Source organism: Scylla paramamosain, chromosome 18 (assembly GCF_035594125.1).
Source record: "Scylla paramamosain isolate STU-SP2022 chromosome 18, ASM3559412v1, whole genome shotgun sequence".
Taxonomy (NCBI): Eukaryota; Metazoa; Arthropoda; class Malacostraca; order Decapoda; family Portunidae; genus Scylla; species Scylla paramamosain.
In genome coordinates, this window is record NC_087168.1 from 23,087,119 (window position 1) to 23,110,371 (window position 23,253).

Sequence of the window (23,253 nt, forward strand, 5' to 3'; positions counted from 1 at the left end):
GTCTCTCGTTTAACTTACCACGTTTTCTCTGCAGCAGATCATCGAAAACTGTGAATAGGTAACTCTAGTGGACGTGTGTGTGTGTGTGTGTGTGTGTGTGTGTGTGTGTGTGTGTGTGTGTGTGTGTGTGTGTGTGTGTGTAGTCTGCTGAGACCAATTCCGTGTAGAAAAAAAAAAGTACGGAGTGAGCTTTCAAACAAATTCACCTAATTACACACACACAGAGAGAGAGAGAGAGAGAGAGAGAGAGAGAGAGAGAGAGAGAGAGAGAGAGAGAGAGAGAGAGAGAGAGAGAGAGAGAGAGAGAGGGAGAGAGAGCTTTCATAAAATATCTATTCACTTGTAACGTTGTTTTCTTTCTTTCATTTTTTTTTCATTACATACATTTTTTGTTTATTTCTGACAATGAAATACACGGAAACATTTCACCATCATGTCACAGTATAATTTTTTTCCACCCCTGCCACACCACTCTGCCACACTCCTCTGCCACACCACTCTGCCACATACCCCTGCCACACCTCTCTGCCACACCACTGTCACACTCATCCGCCACACTCTACCACACTCTAATGGACCTCTGCCACACGCCAACTAGCACCTGTCTGTCCCCTCTCTCTCTCTCTCTCTCTCTCCTCTGTTTCTCTCTCTTTTTCCCGCTGGTCTCCCCAGTTCAGGTGCCACTCACTCCAACACCTGAAAGTCTGCAAACGAACTGGTCTGAGCTACGCCGCCTCTGTTATTGGCTCAGTGCTCGGGGCCACGCGCTTTGTCTCCTCCCACCGCTTGTATTGCATCCTGTCACACCTGTATTGGAAGTCGGGCCCCCCTCACTTTGTTTTTTTTTAACTTTTTTTTGTATTGTAAAGCTTCTGTTATATTTTTTTAGTCTCTATTCTGTCTGTCTGTTCGTCTGTCTGTCTGTCCATGTGAAAATTTAAATGGTGGAGTCTCCGTTGGGTTCTGGAATTAGGTATGTGTGTGTCCCTCGTCTTCTCTCGTTTTCACTCATTGTTTCATGTGATAGTCTCTGAATGTCTACGTATTTTACAGTGGTGGCTAAAGCAGGGCTGCCTACCGAGTCTGCCTGCATATTGTGGTGTTTGTAGTCATTGGTTAAAGGTTTGGTAAGTCTTGCATCTCACCTCTTTTACTGATTTGGTCTCGAATTTGTCGGTGAGAGGAGAATGAAGCCTGACTATCTTTCCTTGAGTTGAGTTGAGCTGAGTGGAGTTGAGTGGAGTGGAATGGAGTATTGCCTTTGAAACGGAAGTCCCTGACGCGTCCCTTCTCACTGTCTGGGTTTTCTGTTTTCTTCTTTCTGTTTTTCCTTTTCTTTTCTCTTATTATCCAAAAATTATACGCTGTTCTCTTTGTTTAATCACTATATTTATTTTCAAACAGGTACGTCTTTTTCTTTACTCTTGTCCTTCTTTCCTCCTGGTATTCTACATTTCCCCCCAACCCTTTCCTTCCTCCCCCGCCATCACTCAGCCCATTTCCCGTAATAAACAGTGCGGTGCAGCCAACTTTACGAGGAAACACTATTACTTCTTCCCAAACTGAAATAGGTCCCCGGTGATGTGGGTCACGCAGCGCTCCTCTCCTCGTGCCAGACATGCTGGAAACTGACACCAAGCAACCGTCACGCGCCACTTACTCTTCCGTTTGGAGGGAAGTATTGAAGGGACGTGCATGAGGTTGTTTTCAAGAGAGGTTCACTAATAGGGGGTATGATCAGTATGTATAAGTAATAAATATTTAGAAGAATACCTGTCTGGGTGCTATGGCCAATAGAGTATGTGGAAGTAAGGAATATTTATCAGAACATCTAAGTGGGTGGTTTTCATTAGTGGTGGATGAATGAAACAGACTCACTCATGTTGTTAATGCTGAGTCAATAGAAGCGTTTCGAAAGAAGATTGGACGTAAGGTGGACGTTAGGCATGTTTTATACTGCATGACGGGTTCTTGAAGCTTCCTAAGTTTTCTGTATATTTTTATTAAAGCCAAGTATATAATTTCCTCGAATACACGTAATCTTGGCGCGAGGGATTATCCTACACCGCCGCTAACATCAGAGCAACTTTCACGAGACCACTGTGCATGTGTCGCTGAGGTGGAGGAGGCCAGTGGGTGTCCTCGCGCGGCCTCGACTGCCACCGTTCAATTAAGGAAGCTGAGGGTCGTTACCTGCCTGCCTGAGCTCATTATAAATGCATCATTTTGTAACGAGATCGCTAAATTGCTTTTCACCTTGACTTAATCCCGGCTTTTTTGTGCATTTAGCGCTCAATTTACCGATAATGGAAATTCTTTGCAACTGAAATTGACAGATTTTGGGAGGAAATTGCAGCCTGCGAGGAGGAAATGCAGTGCAGGTCCCATCTCCCCCCGTGAATTACACCCAAATTGCGTTGACGAGCGTAATGGTGTTGTTCCGGACCCGGGAGTGGTCAGGATTAGGAGCGAGCTGCGAAAAGGTGTCGCGGCGGAGGCGGCAGGAGGCGGGGGGAGTGAGCGCCGCTGCCACACACGCGCGTACACCTGTACAGTACTGACACCACCGGGAGCACACACACACACACACACACACACACACACACACACACACACACACTAGCTTGTCTTAAGAATGTATAGGTATAAGACATGTTTGTTTTATCAGTACATACATACATACATACGCTCATAGGCTAGATTAAGTAAAAAATTATACACCACAAAATACAAAGATTAAATAAGACGTAATGGACACAATTTAGATTACGCTCCATATAAAGTCATGAGAACAGCGTAAACACACACACACACACACACACACACACACACATTTTCATTATACATATTTTCACTGGTTGAATTTCTCTCATATTCCACGTTCTTATTCCTCTTTTTAATCTTTCTAAGTACTCCATCTTTACATCCTCCTCCTCCTCCTTCTCCTCCTCCTCCTGCTTTCTTTTCGTCTCGACCTCACTTCTCATTCCCTTTCTTCTCCCTCCCTCTCCCTCTCCCTCTCCCTCCCTCCCCTCCCAGACAACCTTGTTCCATTCCGTGGCTGAGAAGGATCTCCTGTCTAGGCAAACACCGAGATGAGAATCCTGTTTGCTTATCTGTCTTGCCCTGTGTAGATTCACCTCAGCTTAACCTCTGCCTCGGCTTTGTAGCGGAGAGAGAGAGAGAGAGAGAGAGAGAGAGAGAGAGAGAGAGAGAGAGAGAGAGAGAGAGAGAGAGAGAGAGAGAGAGAGAGAGAGAGGGAGAGGAAGAGTATTTGCATATATGAAAAAAAAAAATGTGTTTGGTGGAATGGAATCTTGGGTTATTGTAAACTAAAGGAGCTGAGTGAAGGAAGGAAAGCAGTCTCTCTCTCTCTCTCTCTCTCTCTCTCTCTCTCTCTCTCTCTCTGCCTCAACCAGTTTCTGCCAGTCTCTCCCACTCTATCCCATCCCTCCCCTGCCTTCCCCAGTCTCCCTCTGCTTCTCTCAGTTTCTCCCAGCCTCTCCCAGCCTTCTCCTGCCTCTCCCAGCCTCCCCCAGCTTCCTCCAGTATCTTCCAGTCTCTCCCAGCCCCTCTCAGCCTCCCACAGCCTCTCCTTGTCTCCCTCAACCTCTCCCTGCCTCCCTTAGTCTCTCCCAGCCTCCCCTTCCTTAACAGGGTCGTGGGAGGCTGCTATGGGTGGGGCAGCAACATTTCGTCTCCAATTACCCTCACTACTGCCTCGCTCGTCCCCTCGGCCACCCGACTCTCCAGCGCTGTGTTGATTTCCCCAAGCGGTGCTACGTGCTGCTAACTGGCCCCCCTCAGGCCGCGGTGTGTGTGGCGGTGTCTCCTTGCTGGCGTGACTCCTCCTCCTCCTCCTCCTCCTTTCCTTCTTCTCTTCATCTCGTTCCTTTGGTTTCTACTTCTCTTCGTCCTCCTCTTTTAATTTCATGTCTTCCTCGTCCTCTTTTAGCTTCTATTCCTTTTATTTCTCTGTACTTTCTCCTTTACTTTCTCCTCGTCCTCTTTTAGCTTCTACTCTCCCTCGTCCTCGCCCCTTACCTTCTCTCTCTCTCTCTCTCTCTCTCTCTGTCCTTTTTTTTCTCCTCTTTTACTTTCTACATTTTGTTCTTCCTTCTTCAGCATCTCCTTCTCCTCCTCCTCCTCCTCCTCCTTCTACAACCTATCTACCAAATCCCTCCTTTCCTGCCTAGTTAGGTTTCGTCTGCGTTCGTCTGTTTATGTTAGAATACAGCCAACCATCTCCGTGACCTCTGAGAATAGCCGTGGTTAGAGAGCAAAGGGTCTCTGAATTCAGGCTAAAGTCTCCAGGTTGACACTCAAATACAGGAAATACTTCACTGCCTCGCCGTCTGTCTCGTATTTTGAAATGCTTCGCTCTCTCACACCACGACTATTTTTAAAGGCCACAGAGATGGTTAGCCGGGTTCTCAAGAGTGTTTCTCCTGTTAATAACGTAGATATCTTGTTAATCTGGCACTAGAACCTTGAAAACATCCTTAAAAACCGGTGTAACTTCAACTAGAGGGTTTTGAATATAGTGGAGGTGCAGCGCGGAAGTGTTTCAGAATACGTGCCTGTCTCCTCCTTCGACACTCAAGCAAAGGCCAGTGCATCGCTCCCTCACTCACCACCTCCCTCATTACCTTCATCAGGACAAACAATCAGGTAGCAGCAACAGGAAAGCTACTACGTATATTCAACGTGCATAATAGACGATTGCACTCTGTATCTCTCTCGCTTTCCACGTCTATTCATCCATCTCTATCTCTCTGCCTCTCTCTGCCTCTCTCTTTACCGGCCGTTCAGCGTAATCACAAAATTTCCTAACTAGTCTGTCGGGAGTTTCATCAGGAGACCGTGCAAAGTTTATTACCCAATCAAGCTGCTGAACCACTGCGACTCAACGGCGGCGGAACATTACTCTGCTCAGAATGCTTCGGTAATTGTTTGGTTCTGCGGTGGCGAGGCTACGGCCGCCTAAACTAATGTACTGTAGGAGTAATGCCAGTCACGGTTTTCTCATTGTCTTTCCCTTTGTTCTGTTACTTCAGTTTTCTCTTAGTCCTATGCTCCGTTACTTCTCTCAGTATCGTTTCTCTGTGGCAGACTGCGTGCTTAACCAATTTAAGTACTGTAACTCACGATGCGGATTTCCCGTTGTCTTGCTCACTGCTTCATTATTTCAGTTTTCTCTCAGTCTTGCCCCATGCTTCGTTACTTCCCTCTCATTATCGTTTCTCTGTGTGAGTCTGCAACCCTAGCTAATGTAACCAATGTACTGTACACCTGGCTTTCTTGTTGTCTCGTTAATTGCTCCATTACTTAGTGTTTCTCGAAGTCTCGTTTCCTGCTTCATTACTCCTCTCTTAGTCTCTCTCCTCTTTGCGAATCTATAGGCTAAACTAGTATAACACCCGAAGCAGCTTTCTCATAATCTTGACCGATGTTTCATTACTTTCCTCTCAGTCTCCGTTCTCTATGCGATGACATAACCTTGCTTTCATCGCCACATTCTTAGCAAGCCTCATATTCCCCCCTCCCACCACCACTTCAGTTCATCCGTCACGTAATTTCAACTGACAGCCGATGATTTATTTGCTTTGACTGCATAAGTGGAGGAGCTTTGAACGCGTTTTCCTTGTCGGGTTCATCAGTTTGTGTGGGAGATTTCAGCGTTAACCAGGACTTTTGGCTGCCGTTCTTCTCCCACCCGAACACACAGCAGGTCCTCAAGTATGCAGCCATTGCAGACACACAGTGGTTTAGTGCAGTGATCTCTTCTCCCGCCTCCTCCGTCTTTCTCTGCTATTCCTTGTTCTTTTTCTGTTGGAGACATGGCAGTTTGACCCTTTCCTCTTCAAGTGACCCCTGGGCGAGGCTTTCCTGTGTATCACCAGCCGATATTCTGAAACGTTTCGGCTTCTTACCTCGAAACACGATCAACTTTATGACGCATTCCTGGTCTACTGAGTCTACTTGAGGTTTTCCTGAAGGTTTTAAGTTGTGAAGCAAGTTGTGTTCTCCCTCTCTCTCTCTCTCAGTTGCTTAAGTCCCTCGCTCTCCCCCCACACTCTCCTCTTCCTCCTCCTCCTCCTCCTCCTGCTTCTGCTGCTGCTTCTCTTCCCCCTTCCAGCAAATGCAAAACCGGAGAACCAATTTCCATCAAATCCTTCGCCCCAGATTTGCCTGTTATCTAAAATTCAATCCATTCAAACTACTGTATCTTATCCTGGAGCAATTGTGTAAGAGCGAGGAAGCCATGAATGCTGATGGAGACGAAGAGGGAGGAGGAGAAGGAGGAGGAGGAGGAGGAGAAGCAGGAGGAGGAGGTAAATCAAAAGGGAGAGAGGAGAGAGGGGGAAAAAATAGTGATATGTGATATGGATGAAGGGAAAAATGAAGTATAGGAGTGCATAATGTATGCTTTAGGAGGTGAATAAAGAGAGAGACAGACAGAGAGAGAGAGAGAGAGAGAGAGAGAGAGAGAGAGAGAGAGAGAGAGAGAGAGAGAGAGAGAGAGAGGGATAAAAATAGTGATGGGTGATATGGAAATAAGGAAAAAAAAGAGGTATAGGAGAGTATGCGTGGAAAAGAAAGTGAATAAAGAGAGAGAGAGAGAGAGAGAGAGAGAGAGAGAGAGAGAGAGAGAGAGAGAGAGAGAGAGAGAGAGAGGGATAAAAACAGTGATGATTTAGGTTAGGTTAGGTTACGTAAGGTTAGGGTAAGTTGGAAGCTTGTGATGAATGGAGTTTGAAATAGGAATGTTTCTCTCTCTCTCTCTCTCTCCCGGGCCCCGTAAAGATGGCGGCGAGGTGAGAGGAGGTCATACAATCCTATCTTGGAATCCTGTTGGCGGCTAATGAAATCTGAGACCAATTCGGCATCCAATCCTCTTTGGCTTAGGGGAAAAAAAGGCAGGGGAAGTCCTTATTGGATCCCAGGGAACCCATCTGTACATCCGCTTCGCCCTGCTTCCTTCCCTCGGCCCCCTCCTTGATCCCCTCTCTCTCTGTCTCTATCTCTATCTCTCTTCGTCTCTTCCTCTCCTCGTCCCCCTCTCTAACCCTCTCTTTGATCCTCTCTTTCCCTCTCCTCTTTTTTTTTTGTTAATACGTAATATATAGTTTGTACATATTTAGGTCTATACAGGTTAAAGGAGGTATTTCCGGTATCTCCTATTCAAAAAAGGCCCACCCAACTGTCTAATTTACGGATCTTGCACTTATACTGCGCTCCATTTCCGTTTCTTTCTATCCTCATCCTCTCCTTGATCTCTCTCTCCGTCTCTCCGCCTCTAGTTATCCCATCCCCATCCTCTCTCTAACCTCCTCCTTCACTCACTCTCTCTCTCTCTCTCTCTCTCTCTCTCTCTCTCTCTCTCTCTCTCTCTCTCTCTCTCTCTCTCTCTTCTCTTTCCTCCTCCTTCCCCTTTCAGGCAAAGAATAACTATCGCCTCAACCTACTTTCCTTAATCTCTCGGGGAAAAAAAAGGTTCTATGATTAATTTTTGCAACGTGGAATAGTGAGTCTAGCGAGAAACTTCCAAGACGGGATGAAGACATGTTAAGCCTTGGACAAGAAGCTTTGAGGTAGAAAGGGACACAAGATAGATGCAGTGAAGAAACCTATTGAGAAACATTAAAGTAGTGCGGAATATAAAGGAAGATACGCCAGGAACTTTAAAGAGGTGATAGTGTTAACATTTGGATCAGCGGTTTCTACAGAGCGACAAGGAATGAAGAGCAGTGAAGGAACCTATGCGAGAAATGTGAGAGGGGTGCAAAAAAATGAAGGAAGATATGATAGAAGCCTTAAAGAGATGATGATAGTGTTAAAATTTGGATCAGGGAGAGGGACACAGACTAAAGCAGCGAGAGAAGCTAAGCGAGAAATGTTGAGTGGCAAAATATGTGAGTTTAGTGAGAAAACCCTCTGTGGGCCGCGGCGGAGAGATAGTGGGTGTATTGCTTTTTAATTCAGCGATAAGAAGCGTAAGGTAGCCGCGGGGAGGTGATAGCGCCACAGATAATGAGGACCATTAATATGTAGAAGAGGCCGAGGGGAGGCGTGGCGTGCCCCTCCCGCCTCAAGATAGCACTGAAGGGGGACGCTTAAAAAGGAGGTGCTGAGGGGGGAATGGCGCTCGACGGGAACCAGGGAGGGAAAAGATGGTGTATATATTGTTATTTTAAAGTAAGAGGGGCAATAGCTTACAACAACAGGAGATATAGAACGAAAGCTAACAAAACGAAAACCACAAGCAAGAAAGATGGTATTATTACTTTTAAAACTCTTCTGCTCCACACCTCCACTGCTTTCAAAAGGCTCTGGTTGAAGTGACACGGGTTTATAAGGGTGTTTTTACGGTTTTAGTGAAAGATTAACAAGATTTCTACATGATTAACGGGAGAAACACTCTTGAGAACCGGGCTAATCATCTCTTTGAACAGTCATGGTGAGAGAGCAGTGTTTCTGAATACGAGCCTGTTATACTGTCTTATAGTTTCTCTTTCACTGAGCTGGGCGTCGTGAGGGTGAAGCAGAGCGAACGGAAGCAGCATAACACGAACCCGGGAGAGATAAAGATGGCATAAGTTGTTATATGTTTTGTGGCCATTTTCTCCTTCACTATACTGAGCGTTTTGATACTTAGATACTTATTTACATCCCAGGTAAGGGAGGTAATGTATTTTTACTGCGTCATAACCCAAATCATTGCCACTAAAGTTTTAAATACATCTTACCATTTAGTATTATAACGAAAAACTCTTGAATAGATGAAAAAAAGGAATGCAAACTCTCCACTCTAGCTGCAGGGATAGAGGAGGGTGGAGGGTTAGCAGGGAGGGCAGGGAGGGCGGCATGGGGGGGTGGAGGCGACGGCAGTGGTGGCGTCAGCCCTGTTTCAACACCAGGATGATAAATGGCGTCGCGCGAATATGACCATTAATGTTGGCGGTGGTGAGCGTGGCCTCCCAGCAGCCTGCAGCCACGAGACCCACGCTCCGGCAGGCTGGCATGGGCACGGCAACCTTAGCGAGCGTGTGGGGTGGCCAGCTAATGCCGTAAACCATTCCCTCCCTCGACTCGGCGGCAATCTATCACCCACTAGACATTCCATAATTGAAATCAAACAGCAAAGATTCTTTTTTCCCCGCCGCTGCATGCTAATCGCCGCGTGCTGGAAATTAGCACAGGTGGGAGACAAGTGAAGTTATTAGGTGCAGGAAGTAAATCACCTCCCATGTGTGTGTGTGTGGAGGCTCATAGCGGCCGGTGAGAGGAAGGGTGGTAATGAGAGCACCACTGTGAGCTGTTCATTAATGAGTACAGGGAGAGAGAGAGAGAGAGAGAGAGAGAGAGAGAGAGAGAGAGAGAGAGAGAGAGGAGAGCAGCACATGAGAATTGAATTGTGTCAGTCCCCCCCTCCACCCTCTAGCAGGAAATGTATGAAAGAAAACCATCAGTGCGGGATAAAGCGTCTGTAGTGTGAGGTATTCATTAATGTGTAGAGGGAAAAAGAGAGAGAGAAAAAAAAAAGAAAAGGGCATGAAAGTTTAATTTACTTTAGAAAACCATTCATGTAGGAATCAACCAAATAAACAAGAATCATAAGTCTTAATAAACTTAAGTAATAAGTAATAAACTTAAGTATTGGTGTTAATTTCATACCAGGCCCTAGTTTACTGGTATGCCGCGGTTTCTATTCTGTTGAAGCAGTAACTAGTTCTGAGTAAAGAGTTCACTTCGGCTGAAAATCTTATTAATTTTCTCTCTAGTCTTACTTTTTAATAGTGAGTGATATCATGTACTTCATTAACCAAGTCTACTACATTCACATTGCCTTTAATTAAACGTTAAACCAAAAAAAAAAAAAAAAAAAAAAAAATCCATGAACAGTTCTCGAAGCTTTACGTGTGGTTCGAACTGAGGTGATGCTGAGAGTAGTGAGGCGAAAGACGCCACAGAGATGTGAGCGTTCTTGTGTGTGTGAGATGCAGGCCTGCAGTCGCCGCGGACAGAATCTTCACTGACGGTACTTGAGGTGAGCTGAGCGATATATTAACCAACACACAAGTAGAAGTTAGCACTGCGAGTTATTTGAGGCACCATAAACTATAATGAGGCTTGTGATGTGTTGCCATGAGTTTGGTGCTGATGGGCAGTATGATATGGCCCATTGTACTTCATTCGGTAAATTACTAGATTAGCAGTGCGGCTGTATTTCATATTTTTTTTTCGGCTTCTAACCCATGGTGGAAAAGCGGGGTTTTTGGGTGGGGAGAGCTTAAATAAGGCCAAATACCGCCTCTTACCAAGTTACCACCAAAAACAAGTAGGGAGGTGCCTACTGCTGTTGTTACGATGGCCGCCATTGTTCACGTAGGTATCCTTGGCAAGACCACTGTTTAGCCTTTCCTCATTCTTTTGTACTCTAATGTAATCTGCTGGCATAGTGTAATCAGCTGACAATCTCCTTACGAAACACCAAACGCAGTTGAAGTGTGATGGCGTTGTGGTGGTCGTCTTGGCATTGTCTGGTGCTGATGCGTAGTTAGCGGTATAGGAAATTGTCAAGTAACACGCTGCACTCCCATCATGTATAAAGTCGTTCCTTAATGTTTCGTATCTTAATCTGCTCATAATCTTACGGAATGCCAAACGGTGGTAATAAGTGTAGCAGTTTAGTACATAACTTCAGAGCAAGATTGGGAGACTACTGAAATAACTGTACTCATTTATTTCTGGGCAAAACATGAGTACGAAGTGAGTAATTATTGCTCTAAAACCTAATCTAGCTATTATTATGGTGATTGTGGAGTAGAGGGAGAATGTCTGCTGTGGTGGTGGCGGTGGTGGTGGTGAGACGGGAGGGGAAGGTGGTGGTGGGTGAACTAGCAGCTACTGACCTGGTGGTGAAGCATGGCATGTCAGCGGCGCGAGTTTCAAATGACCATTCTCGCACTGCGCATTCCACCACTATCACCACCACCACCACCACCACCACTACTACTATAATAACTCAGACTTCCAATTATTATGTTAACTTGTCAATCTTCTAGGTCAAGAAAAGTCGAAGTGAACAGTGATGAGTTTGATGAATTTAACTGAGTGTTGTTGTGTTCACCTCTTTCAGTTTTCTCTCCTCCTCCTCTCTTCCTCCTCTTCCTCCTTCTAGTCTTCTTTTTCTTTTTCTCTTTTCCTTCTCTTCCTTTCTTCAGTCTTCTTTCTCCTCATCCTCCTTTTCTTCTTCCTCCTTATATTCCTTTTTTTCCAGTCTCCTTTCATCACCTCCTCCTCCTCCTTCTATTGTCATTGTTCTTCATTTTTCTCTATTTTTGTCCTTCCTTTGTCTCTTTTCCTACTTTCTTCGTTTTTCTTGTTTTCCTCTGGAGGTTTTCGTATTTTCCTTTTTTCGTTCTTGTTTTGATTTTCATCCTTTTCTTGATTTTATTGTTTCGATACATTTTTATTTTCTTGTTTTTCATTCCTTGTTCTTGCTCGTGTTTGCCATTCTCTCTCTCTCTCTCTCTCTCTCTCTCTCTCTCTCTCTCTCTCTCTCTCTCTCTCTCTCTCTCTCTCTCTCTTGAGTGTTGCAAAATCCCTGAATGCCTTTTATATTTTTTCTTTCTTTCCTCGTTTCTATTTTGTTTCGTGTTCTTCCAATTGTTTCCTTCTCTTTGTTATTATTTGCTGTTATTGTAAATTGTGTTGTTCTTTTCTTACGTTTTCCTTGACTTCGTTGTTCACCTCCTCCTCCTTACTCAGTTTTCAAGTCACGGTAAACTGTTCTTGTTCAAACTTTGGCTTTCTTCATCAGTCAGTCTAACTAGAACCAAAATCTTCATTACTGTTTGTTTTTCCTTATTCCTCCTCTTCCTCCCCCTCCTCTTCCTCTTCCTCCTCCTCTTCCTCTTCCTCCACCACTTAGTCTAGAGGAAGCACGTGTATCTGTCTAAGCCTGGCCATTCACACTAAACTATTACTAAGGCTGCGTGGAGTCCAGTGAGAGCCTCGAAGTTTTATTATAGTACCCCCTTATATTCTTCCTCTTCATCTCCGTTTTCTTTAATTTCCCCGCTGGCTGGTCTGTGGTTCTGGCCTTTCATAATAATCTCTCGTGCGTAACTTTGTCGAAGGGTTGTTTTGGCGGAGCTCAAGTAAATTGCAGCCAAATGAATCGCCTCATCTGCATATTAATTGTATTTTCCAAGTGCCATAATGATGTTGGTAAAATATATTCCTCGTTGAGAGAGAGAGAGAGAGAGAGAGAGAGAGAGAGAGAGAGAGAGAGAGAGAGAGAGAGAGAGAGAGAGAGAGAGAGAGAGAGAGAGAGAGAGAGACTATAACCTGTCAGTCTTGCTTTGTTTACATGTGGAACAGTGAGTTGTTGTTGTTGTTGTTGTTGTTATTTTAAAGTAGGGAATGGAGAGAGTAAATGGTAAGAGGAGAGGAAATGGAGTAGTGGTCTAGGACGTGAAGGAATTGGGAAAAGTAAGAGTGAGGGGAGTGGTGTGGGTAGTGAGGTCACCGAAGTAGTGAGAGGAGAGACGAAGGGCGTGAGGGAATGGGAGAGGAAGGAGTGAGGAGTGAGGGAAGAGGTGGAGTGATGAAGGTAGAGGAGATGAGGGGATTGAGAGAGAGAGAGAGAGAGAGAGAGAGAGAGAGAGAGAGAGAGAGAGAGAGAGAGAGAGAGAGAGAGAGAGTAGAGAAGTGAGGGAAGAGGAGGAGGTGGACTGGTGGTGGCGTGGTGCGAGGTGTCTGTCTGAGTGTGTCTCCCTCAACAACACGCAGGGTGATAACGGCTCGCCCTCGTCCCCACCACTCCGCTCCACATTCCTAGTCAATGGCCAGAGTTCGTTGGGGGGGGGGGAAGTTTCCTCTCTGCCTTCCGTTTTCTGTTGTGTATCCAGGGAGAACTATTTTCTTTGAGCTGCTACTCTCATTTCAATTCATCTCATCCCACCTCCCTCCTTGTCTCTCTCTCTCTCTCTCTCTCTCTCTCTCTCTCTCTCTCTCTCTCTTGCTTGCGTTTAGATATTCATATGTTTTATTCATTATTAACTGGCATAAGGAAACGTGACTTTCATTTTATCTGCATCTTCTATTATATTTATTTTCTGCATCCCTTCCACTCTCGTTTCGCTTTTCTGCCTCTCTCTCTCTCTCTCTCTCTCTCTCTCTCTCTCTCTCTCCTCTCTCTCTCTCTCTCTCTCTCTCTCTCTCCCTCCAACTTGCATGTATTTGTATAACATTCAGTATCAACTAACGTAAATTTTTATATCTAACGTGTTCTTAAGAGTATTTATGAAAACATTGTACGTATAGTCACTTCATGCATCAGTTCAGACACTGGCAGCTTTGTTTACGATGGTTTTGGAGTCTTTGTTTACCTTACGTAGATCTGACCTGCAAGTTTGGCCTGAGAGAACTGAAAGAGTCATCACAGGCATTGAACCGACATACTAAGGCACTCTACAGTCGCTTCACGTATAGACAGTTGTGGTTTTATTTCTGATGCGTTCGGAGAAAGTCTGTTTTAGCTTACGTAGATGAGACCTGTAAGTTTGGCTTCCTGATAGACCTGAAAGAGTCATTACTGGCATTGAAACACGGGCCGGGGGATCAAACTCTTTCTCGCGCACAACGCACACACACATCTATATACAACACACGCTTACACACACTGGGGTAAAAAAGTCAACAGGGGCAGCAGCAGCAGTGTTGGGGGTCAGCGGAAATTGACGTGGCAGGACGGAGTGTACGATGCAAAGGGAATATTTCGGAATAAGAGGAAAAACTAGAAAGTCAGAAGGGGACGGAGCAGAGGAAGCATTTTTGACGGCATGACGTGGACGTGGATGTGCGGGGCGAGGACGGGACGAACTGGTGAGGCAAAGCAGATGGAAATAAGTAGAAAGATAAATAAAAGAGCTGAAAAAAAAGATAAATAAAAGAGCTGAAAAAAAAAAAAAACGCCGGGAGTCTTCGAAATAGAAAAACAAATTTAGTAAACTCTCAAATAATAAATAAAAATAAAAGTAAGAGGATTTGTGCTTGGGGAATGTACTGGGAAGCAAGAAAGAAATAAAACTGGTGAGGCAAAGCAGAGACTGAAAAAGAAAACGCTAGGAATCTTTGATATAGAAAAAACAAAAAAAAAACAAACACGTTAAAGATAAGGGAGGAACTAGAAAGATTTGCCTTGATTTTAAGACTAACGTGGCTTTAGAAATGTACTGGCAAGACTGACTGCCCTCAATGTGCTGGGACGTGGCGATGTTGTGATGTTCAGTTTGCATACATGACAAAGACCGTCGCTGCTTACCCTGTGCTTTCCTGGTCACCATAGCTGCTCCCCACCGCCCGTTCCTTGACCTCACACTATTCCATCCTCTCATCCACCAACACACGAGTAGCGCTGGTGCCGTTCATACCTCACACGCGACGAAAAGTTTGAAATTCGTGTTGGTTTTATATTTTATCCATGAGAGAGTTTTGGCCTTGTAGTGAAAGGATATTTCTTCCAGCGCAGATTGCATCGTTGTCCTTGGAAATTGCTTTGAATCACGACTGTCAATTGAAGTGTATTGCATCGCGCAGTGCATGCATCGGCAAACCTCATGTAAGTAACCTCGAATCCCGCTTGCTGGTCTGGTGTTTCCTGTTCAGTATTGTGTTTAACCAATAGATGGCGCTTTTGTTCCAGTGCGTCAGTTTAATGTAAAGATTCCTTCTGGTAGACGTAATGTACCGAGTCTTCCACTTAGTCTCGTAAAGCTGATACTTTTCATTCTGTGGTGTTGTGTTCCTCTCAGTCAGCAAGTAGCGTTGTGTTTCAGTGATGGATGGTGCCTTTATTCCCGCCCGTCACAGTTCAGTGTAATGATTATTCCGCCTATCTATTTCTCCATCCATCTATCTATCTATTTATCTATCTATATATCTAAATCTATTCACTCATCCATTCACCCATTCATTTCCCTACACACACACACACACACACACACACACAAACACATTTTCTCACCTACATAGCATCGCATCCCTCAACACACATACCAATACACCCATACCCACCCACCCACCCACCCCACCCACCCATCGCACACACATACCCTCACCCATCCCGCCCAGTCATCCATCAGCCGCGCAGCCCGCCCACTCATCCTTCAGCTAGTCTCTCCTTCATCTCCAGCCCCTCCTTTACGCCACCCCTCGCCACTCCATCATCCTTCGTCTCCTGAGCCAGAGTGAGGAAAATTGACAAATCACACTTAGGAAATGCAAGGATGACCGATTTATTGCAGGAAATGGAATGCAGGTAAATCCAGCTTGCCAACGCCTCGCTGGGTTCTCATAATTGTGTGTGTGGGGGAGGAGAGGTGTGTGTGTGTGTGTGTGTGTGTGTGTGTGTGTGTGTGTGTGTGTGTTGGGGGGCAGGTTTGGTGAGTGTGTGGGTGTACATGATCAACTCTAAATGACGCAAGTGAAACGAAATGAAAAGATTAACAGTAATTTTCTCTTCCTTGTCTTTTTATGTTCCCTCTTTTATGTTCCCTCTCTCTTCCCCCCATTAAAAAAGGAAACTACCTTTTCTATGGGTAAAAGAAATTAAACGAAGAACAATGTAAAGATTTTGAATATCATAAGAGTATAAGGAAATAAGGGAAGCTGCAAGAAGATTCATCAGGTCTACACGTGGCGGTATATAACGTGTCTATACATTTCCATCAGTCATCCTCATCCATGTTACTTTAATCTCTGGAATTTAACTTTATAAATATTTTCTTGATGCAGTCTTGTAATCCAGCGCCATTTGACCTTAGTTGCTTTGGCGCCACTTACGAAACGTTTAAATCACTTCACTTCGCTTCACTGTTCCTGAAATGACGTACATGTGTGTGTATGTTTGTGTTTGTGTTTGTGTGCGCGCTGGTTGGTTGCAGGAGCGAGCGCTTTCACACTCACTTTTTCCCCCTCGAGTTTCAGTTCCTGGTTCACGGCGTTCGTCTCAGCGGCAGTAGAGTTGCTCATTTCTTCCGCCACGTCAGAGTGAACGCCCTCGCCCGTGAGTCTTTACGTGGAGGGAGTGAGAAATGCCTGCCTCTCCACACTTTTTTTTTCCCCTTTTTTAAACCGGAAGAAAAAAAAAAAAAGTCGGGTTTTGTATTACAGTTTGATATTTGGTGGTGTTTTGTGCCCGTGAGAGACGCAAAACTGGTCTCATTTTATTTAAGTGTAGAATTTGTACTACAGCTTGAAATTCAGCACTGTTTTCCCTCATAGAGAAGTCCGAACTAGTGTCTTTTCATCTGCATCTCATGTCTCCGCTGCGTGTTGTGACTCTCCATGGGATCAGATGCTCTTTCTCCACCTTTTTCAGTGTGATCTAGTGTGTTTTCACTATTTTCGTGGGATTGCGTGTTTTTCTTTTTTCTTTTCATAGGATCGAATATTTTTTGTTTACATTTTTTTTCTTTTCATGTGATCGAATGTTTTTCCTTCCCCGTCCTGGCTCGGTGTCTCCCTGGCGGCGTGTGGCCGGGGCGCCCTCGGCCTGACCCCCGCCCGGTGGCTCGCTAGTCGGGGAAGCCAACCAGCAAATTGACTAACTCAGGTCCTCACGCCTCGTCCGCTCGCCGGCTCAAAATATTATATTATCGGCGGTCAACACACGGCGGGCATGGTGATGGAGAGGCGGCTGGAGCCTTTGCCTGAGTCCCGAGCGAGGCAGCGGTGCACCCGGCCAATCACCGCCACACACACCTCGCCTTTTGCCAGCTCTTCCTCTTGTAAACACGACACCCTTTCATATTTTGTTTTTCGAAATTACATACCAAGGTCTATTTCTTTTTTCTTTTTTTAATATACCAGTGTCTATTTTTTTTTTTTTTAAACTGGAGTGTAGAAGCTTTTTTTTTTTTTTATCTGAATCCGAGTTGCCGTCCGGTGTTACGTTGGTTCCCAATACCTCGTCATCCTACTCCTCCAGTTCTCTTCCTATTCCTCTTCCTCCTGGTCTTTCTCCCACTGTTTTAGACTCTTCCGTAACCAAAGCGTTCAGGAATGAGGCCTGAGCGGACGAAGATGTAAAGAAAACGGGCGTTTACTCAGACAACCTTTCCCCGTCCCCCTCCCCCTCCTCCTCCTCCTCCTCCTCCTCCTCCTCCTCCTACTCCTCCTCCTCCCACTGTTTTGGATTCTTCCCTGACAGTCGTTTAATGGAGAAATAGGAAAAGTTCACCGTGAGGGCATAATTCAGGCCGTCCCGAGGTGCAGGGGAGGAGGGAAGAACACACGCCATTTCCAGGTAATTCTTGAGGAAGGTAAATGACCCGAGACACAAGTTGCTGGAGGAGTTATGGTCGCCTCGCTGTCTGTCTGTTGCCGTGCTGCTCCTGTTGGTGGTGGTGGTGGTGGTGGTGGTGGTGGTGGCGGCGGCCTTATGGTTGTTTGTGTGGTTGGGAAAGGTGTGGTGGTGGTTGTTGTGGTGGTGATGGTGGACTTGTTCTTTGTGGTGTTTCTGTGGTTATATTTGATGGTGGTGGTGGTGGCTTGTTTGGATGTTGGCTTTAATATATCATTTCCTATTTTTTTTTAACGAGCCAGGATCACAAAAATAAGGGAACCAACATTCAGGAGACTATTTTTTTGCATCAACCTCTCTTTTTCCCCACGTTTCTTCCCGTCGGGCGGTGCTTAGTATTAAAAAAAAACGAAAAACTGCGATAAAAAAAAAAACGACAAAAAAAAAATTACTATTGACGTTTCATAAAGGTGAGTTTGCCAGTGGCTTCGGCGACAACCACCATCACCACCACTACTCCTATCTTCATTCCCTCCCTGACTCCTGAGCGGCTTTGGCAGAGTGGCGGGGATGAGTGAGTGAGTGAGTGAGTGAATGAGTGTGCTGGGCTGGTGTGAGGATGAATAAAGCAAAGATGAATAAGTAAATGGACTAGACTGGGATGATTATTGAATAAAGGTTTTGTGAGTAAACAAGGACGCAAAAAAGACATTGACAGGGGAAACAAAAAAAACACAAAACAATTCAAGGGAGGAAAGAAAAGTTGCCCGGATTGCTTCAACTTTTCCTGAATTTCCCCACAAAAGTTTCCAGGGACGCTGAGGAACTGGAGGCGGGCAGCAAATGAAGCATAGCAAAGACAGGTGGAAATGGTGGATAAGGAGGGAAAGATGGACTGACATACCAGTACGGAGGAAAGAAGAAGAAGAAGAAGAGGAGGAGGAAGAAAAGGGAGAGGAATAGTAGGATGGCTTAAAACGACTCGTATCGGTGCAGGACAAATGAAATGAAGTACAAGATTGGAAGGGAGTGGAAGGAATGACAGAGGTTGGTAGAGACGAAGTATAGAGAGAGAGAGAGAGAGAGAGAGAGAGAGAGAGAGAGAGAGAGAGAGAGAGAGAGAGAGAGAGAGAGAGAGAGAGAGAGAGAGAGAGAGAAAGGGTGGATGGAAGAGGGAGATGGATGAACCAGTAGAGGCGGGGGGACGTGGGAAATGAATGGAGTGCGGCGGCGGCGGAGGGGGCGGAGAGGGGCGGAGAGGGGCAGTGGTGCGACGGAGAGGAGCGAGAGAGAGGAAGAGCAGGGTAGCGGTGGACGGAGGCTTGGGGAGAAGGGTGAGGACTGGCCAGGAGTGGGAGGAGGAGGCCCCGGTGAGGTCTGGGGAAGCCTGTGAGCAGAGTGACCTCCGTGGTATGAGGCAGGAACTTGGTGAGCGACCGAGAGTCATTAAGTTGATGGATAGTCTACGGAGATGAAATATTGGCGGGATGGTGTTCAGGTATTAAGTAGTATCTGCCTTTTGGATTCGCCTCCTATTCACTACCATCTATATTTCCTCGATTCAATTCGGCACTTACATTCTCTCCGTGCCTCACAGGTTCCGCCGGCATACCTCGGTTACTTCTGGTGGGTTCCAGTGAAAGTTTATTGCAGTTTTCAAGGGGATTTTCGTGGTTCTAGTGATAATTTATGAGGTATTCGACACTCATTGAGAAGAGACCCTGTGGTTACACTTAACAGGCTGTAGTGAAAGTTATTACGGTTTTCCAAAGAAAGTTTTCATGATTTTAGTGACAGTTTAGGAGGTATTCGACGCTATCAATTTGAAGAGACGCCGTGGCTACTTTTGGCAGGTTCCAGTAAAAGTTATAAATGTTTTCCTAAATGTTTCATGATATTAGTAATCTTTAAGGAGAGAAAAAAAAATTATGGCTACTTTTGAAAGGCTCTAATGAAAGTTATTCGTTTTTAAGGAAGCAGGGCGAGGTAATGACTGGCTTCTCTTCTTCCTGTCAAAACGGTTAGGAGTGAAAGAAGACTCGAGATGAAAGGATAAGCGTTACATTCACCATTCCTCATTAGATTACTTGTGGATCTCCTGAGTGGCGGCTGGGAGACGTGCTTGGTTCCTGTGCTGAAGAGGAAGAGGAATGACTTAAGGAATGTCTAACTTCTTGTGGTCAGGAATGAAAGGAGACTAAGAACATTACATTTACCACTTCTTAGATTACTTGTCGATCTCCTGAGTGGTTGTGTGGTAGACGTGCCTGGTTCCTGTGGTGGAGGGAGGCAGCGAGGGGCGTCAGGGGGCGAGGGAAGCGAGTCAATGGGAAGGGAACTGCCTTTTTGAATCCGCTCGTTTGTTTTATTAGTTTGAGGATTAGAAGGTTTGTTGTAATGTGTGCAATCCGGATTTCATGGGGTGGGGGGATTTGTGTAACGCCTCTCTCTCTCTCTCTCTCTCTCTCTCTCTCTCTCCTCTCTCTCTCTCTCTCTCTCTCTCTCTCTCTCTCTCTCTCTCATCTCTCTCTCTCCTCTCTCTCTCTCTCTCTCTCTCTCTCATACACATGCAAACACAAACACTCCGTCACTCAATTTCCTCCTCCTCCTCCTCCTCCTCCATCTCTTTCTTCTCTCCTCCTCCTCTCCTCGTCTATTCCATCTCCTCTGGTTTTTCTCTCTCTCTCTCTCTCTCTCTCTCTCTCGCCCCATCATGACTTTACGGCGTGTCTCGGAGCACAAAGTATTACTCAATAAAAGAGAGAAGAGCTGTAAAACTGGAGTCACTTTGCTGCCTCCCCTCTTCCCCTTTCCCGCTGTTTTGGCTGTTTTAAAGGGATTTCCAGAGTCTTTTTTTATAACTTTTTTCGTTGGGTGATATTTTTTTGTTATTGGTGTAATTATTTTGTCGATTTTTTTGGGGGGAGTGTGTGTAGTTATTTTTTTTGTTCATGTGGTTGTGTGTGTTTTTTTTTTTTTTCCTGGTGGTTTTCGTTTTTGTTATCTGGTTCTCGGTCTCTAGTGATTTTTTTTTTCGTTTATATTTTCCTTTTTTTCCTTTTTACTCTTCTACAATACGAGAAACGTTGCTGATTTGCATTTTTTCGTGTCTTATGTATTGTTCTATAGCCAGTTATTCTACCTTTTTTTTTTATCTTGGTTTTTATCCGCAAAATCTTCACTCTTCATTATCATCTTTATACAGTACAAATTTTCCCTACCGATCTATATAGTTATCCACATAAAGTTAATCCCTAATATTCCTTGCGCTGTCCTCCATCCATTCCTCGCGTGGGTCTCGTCTTGTCTCCTCCACGCCTCACTCTTTCACACATCAAGGAAACATTTCTTATTCATAGCCAATTGCAATCCCTCTTTTTATAGTGGCGTGTTCCTCCCTGCTATCACCTTAAATCTCTCAATTATCCAGATGCGATGAAATTTCTGGCTATAAAATCGAAGTACCTATTCGCATGTGTATCATTGTGTATCTTTCCATCAGTTTCCATGTGGGTCTGTCCAGAAATCCATGGGAAGAGGGTAAGTCATCTCTGTGGTCCCTAAAAGCTGTCTGTATGAGGGATGGGGTCTGTAATCTCGTGTTTACGTTTAGTGCATTCAAGTCCCATCCCTCTTAATTTGTGGTTTTCAGTTTTTAATTCTTGTGATTGGTTTAAATTTGAGCTGTGTCGTATTTTTTGTTTTTTTCCCCTTTCATTTTAGCATTACTGGTATTTTATGTAATATATTTCGGCGCCATATGAAATTTTCTAATCACTTCACTTCCTTATGAGGGATTAAGAACACTTCCTTATGAGGGATTAAGAACACGAATATATGGGTGTCAATTTAGAAGCAGGAAACGCAGCAAGTAGGAAGAGCAGACGCAGGGCTTTTTTCTACATGTAAGGGGAAGAAAAGGCCCGTAAGAAAAAGGCCCACAGACGATGCCAGTCCCAGAGAGTATTAGTTTTCATTCACAATTCACAAAGCGCATAAAACTGAACAATTCAAGGATACTAAACAAAAGACACAGAACGATCAAGAAGAATTACCGAAAATTATGAGGGAAATTAATGTGGAAGGTAGCGCTATGTTCCGGGCAGCTCCGTAGAGGCTTGTTAGGGACCAGTAACTTTTTGTTCCCCGCGAGGAATCCTTTGGTCCCTTCTATGCACTCGGCGACTCAGTGATCGATCGGAGTTCCTGATTGCAAACCGCTTCAGTGCCGAGCCGCGTTACAAACACTGATTTGCTGGGGTGCCTTGTGTGTGTGTGTGTGTGTGTGTGTGTGTGTGTTAGTGATTCTTTGAGGTTTTTCTTGTCCATTTCTGTTTGTCATTTTCTGCCTCTGTGCGTCTGTGTCTTTGTGTTTGTGTGTTTTTGTCTGTGTTTGTCTTTGTCTCTGTATCTTTGTTTTCTTTCTATATGTTTCTCTCTCTCTCTCTCTCTCTCTCTCTCTCTCTCTCTCTCTCTCTCTCTCTCTCTCTCTCTCTGAATGGAAGAGTTTTAGGGCAGAGTGTTTTCAGTGTCAAGTTGTTTGGTGCTTCAATAAACACGATGGCAAGGACACTTCCCGAGGGGTTTTAAAAGCTGTGTTCTGGAGTGGCCGCCGCGTCCCGCTGTATTCAGGCCGCCGGCAAAGTCCTCGCTGGCACTTACTATTCACTTTTTCGTCCCAGTTTCACGTGACGCAAAGGGAAATTATTTAAACTGCTCTTGACAATACAAAAAAGGCAAAAAAAAATCTCCAGTTTGCTTACTGTAACCCTTTTTTTTTTGTGAAGTAAAGGGAAATGATTTAAACTGCTCTTGAAAATGGAAAAGAAAAAAGGTAGAATCCCTCGCTAGCATTTATAATAGAACTTTTTTTGACCCAAGTTTGACATGATGCGAAGGGAAATTATTCAAACTACTCTTGAAAATAGAAAAATAAGTCCTCGCTAGCAATTACTATAGCACTTTTTTTTTTGTCCCAGTTTGATGTAACGCAAATTACTACTCGGTGTACAGAACCAATAGCTATAATACTGATAATTACATCTGGCTAATCATGTGTACAAATCCAACAGCCTGTACAATAATAACGATAATAACAATAATTCACCCAAAGGTATCATGCATAATGTTACAACTATTACAAAGACCAAGGGTACTGGGGCGTCATTTCCCTCCTCACAAGACCTCTCAAAGCTCCCTATGAAAAGAAGACAAAGAACAGCAAAGTCTGGCTGGCTCCCTTCCATCCTCGTATTAACTCCTCAGTCCTGCTTCCATTTGGTGATGAATTCCGGACTGACCTTTTCTCCCTCCCCGGCATATTTCGTGAAGGTTCCTCCTCCTCTTCCTCACTTCCTAGGGTGACCTTTTCCAAACTCACCGGATTGTGATGTAAAATGTCTGAAGGCTCTCTTTGCCGTGTCGATGCATAATTTTTGTTTTTGCATTAATGTTTGGGATTCGCTGCCCTTTGTTGTGTGAGGCTCTCAGCATTCACAGAGACAGGTAGATAAATAAATGAATTCTGAGTGTATACGTACGTACATTCATATACCAAGGCTTTCGCTTTCAAAATAAGCGGTAACGAAGACGAGGCACAAACGTTTCCCATTCACGTTCATTCACACCGCTCTCTCAGCCCCTTTTCCCACGATGGAGGAGAGAAAGTACTCCTGCCCTCACTTTGGACAGAATTCTATGTACAGTACCTTGCAAAATATGAACCTCTTGTACATATGAAGCATAGCAACCCTCCTTTACTGTGACAAATAAAATAATCGTCTTCAGCACACCGTGGGAGGGAAGGAGTGGCATCCCCAGATCTCCAGACCCGGCCCACCAGTCACGCAGTATTACCAACATCCCTCACCGGGGCTCGACAAAGACCCACCAATATTACCCCCGCCGCCGCCACCGCTGCCTCCCGCTCCTCACCG

General features: G+C 44.9%; 1 long non-coding RNA gene across 1 annotated transcript in view; it reads left to right on the forward strand.

Annotated features, from left to right (window-relative positions):
* Positions 1–9,903: 9,903 nt before the first annotated feature.
* LOC135109414 (uncharacterized) overlaps positions 9,904–23,253 on the forward strand; it is a 107,123-nt gene continuing 93,773 nt past the window's right edge. Inside the window, exon 1 of the long non-coding RNA XR_010272701.1 lies at positions 9,904–10,051. This is a non-coding gene — a long non-coding RNA (uncharacterized LOC135109414). The remainder of the gene's footprint in view (positions 10,052–23,253) is intronic.